The sequence below is a fragment of the Zeus faber genome (genome assembly GCF_960531495.2).
Source record: "Zeus faber genome assembly, chromosome: 6".
NCBI lineage: Eukaryota > Metazoa > Chordata > Actinopteri > Zeiformes > Zeidae > Zeus > Zeus faber.
This window is the reverse complement of record NC_137201.1, coordinates 34,707,235-34,709,708: the sequence shown is the minus strand read 5'-3', so window position 1 is coordinate 34,709,708 and position 2,474 is coordinate 34,707,235.

Below are 2,474 nucleotides of genomic sequence, written 5' to 3'. Positions count from 1 at the left end.
TGTGTTCTCTGCATGTGCTCTGCATGTTCTCTACATGTTCTCTATGTGTTCTCTACATGTTCTCTGTGTTCTCTACATGTTCTCTACGTGTTCTCTGCATGTTCTCTACATGTTCTCTATGTGTTCTCTGCATGTTCTCCACGTGTTCTCTACATGTTCTCTACATGTTCTCTACGTGTTCTCTATGTGTTCTCTATGTGTTCTCTACATGTTCTCTGTGTTCTCTACGTGTTCTCTACATGTTCTCTACGTGTTCTCTGCATGTTCTCTACGTGTTCTCTGCATGTTCTCTACATGTTCTCTACTTGTTCTCTACATGTTCTGTACATGTTCTGTACATGTTCTCTTCATGTTCATGTGGGTTTGCTCTGGTTCTCCCCCCACCCCAAATGCCTTGCTGATGCCCCTGAGCAAGGCATCGGTCAACATATGGAGTTGGTCACGTGGCAGCTCATTGCTTCCAGATGTGTCAGGTACTAGTACTGTGGCTATTAGAGCTCGTTTTATACACGGAATAATTGACCATTTAATTGCAAATCTATCATTTAGAAATTTGAAAATAAAATTATTGCACTTCATGGTTTTATTTTCTTCTGTTGTTTAGGTATTTATCATTATGTTTATCATAATGACAGCGCGCAGACACCGACCTGGGCTTCTATCAGGATGGATGTGGAAAAAGGTCAAACATCCTGGCAGACTTTGCAGAACATCGGGAGCGGTTTGAAGCCGTCTGCCCAGGCTTGGAATAAAAATGTAATGTGTGCCCCGCAGCGGTGATGTCAGGAAGCTCCAGTCTGTGAGAGAATCAGAGAAAAGTCATTTAGAGAAATGTAAAGCACAGCACTGGTGCCTGGCAGCTCGGTCCAGACCAATGAATACAAGTTATATTATGAGAACATCAATATGAGGATGGGATTTTACACATTATTTTGCGTAAGATCATAATTTTTCTTATTCTACATGCTGCTTTAAAATAACATATAGAGTTATTTCTGGCTAACAGCCAAATATAGATTAGAACTCCTAATACAAGCTTTTTTGTTTTCTATTAAAACAGAACTGGCTCCAAGGCCAAGATTAATAAAAACAAATATTGTAGGATATTATGCTAAATATCATAAAATACCAACATTAAATATCAGAAAAGTCCAATAGGATCCTAAATGATTTCCTATAGGAATCGTACAGGATATTATAGGAAATCCAGTTCATCATTGAAAATGATTAATAGGACGATTGCATTTAAATTAATCAACTAAATTGACTTTTTAAAATGTATCAAATTGTCTTTGGTGTAAACTTTGTCCGTCACACATGCCGCTGTGACATAAAAATGTTACCGTCTGAAGGTCACCAAACAGGCAGGTAGTAGAGCTTATGACCTTCAGCTTCATCAGATACACTACCTTCAGATAGACCTTTAATCACTCAGATAGAACATTTGATTTTCAGGTTGACCTTCAGCGAGACAGTAAGATAGACAGTAAGATAGACCTTCAGATAGACCTTCATGTAGATCGTCAGATAGACCTCCAGATAGACCTTCATGTTTATCGTCAGATGAACCATCAGGTAGACCTCTGTCAGGAAGACCTTTAGATAGATCTTCAGATTTTTAAGGTTGATCTTCAGGTTGACCTTTAGATTTTCAGGTTGACCTTCAGATTTTCAGGTTGACCTTTAGGTTGACCTGCAGATTTTCAGGTTAAACTTCAGGTAAATCTTCAGATTTCAGGTTGACCTTCAGACCTTCAGGTAGACTGCCAGGTACGTCTTCAGATTTTCAGGTTGATCTTCAGGTTGACCATCAGATTTTCAGGTTAATCATCAAGATGACCTTCAGATTTTCAGCTTGACCTTCAGACAATCAGGACGACTGTCAGGTAGACCTTCAACTTTTCAGGTTGACCTTCAGGTTGACCTTTTTATTTTCAGGTTGACCTTCAGATAGATCAGACTTTGAGGTTGACCTTTAGATTTTCAGATAAACCATCAGGTACATCTTCAGATTTTCAGATAAACCATCAGGTACATATTCAGATTTTCAGATAAACCATCAGGTACATCTTCAGATTTTCAGATTGACCTTCAGGTACATCAGATTTTCAGATTGACCTTCAGATTTTCAGGTTGACCTTCAGGTACACCTTCAGATTTTCAGGTTGACCTGAAGCCCTTCAGAAAGACCTTCAGGGCTGTGCAATCCAAATCTAAATCAATACATCTAACCTAAAAAATGGGCAAATCAACTCAAATCAGTTTATTCAGCGATTGTAGATGAATTCAAAGTAAAAGTGTGTCATCATTTATTATGATTTACTATTATTTAGTATTATTAGTAGTAGGTAGGAGTAGTATTCATATCAATTATTTATATAGCCTTAATAGTGAATAATAATTAAAAATTTAAAAATTTAATTAAAAAAAAAAATAAATAAAATAAATAATAATAATAATAATAATAATAATAA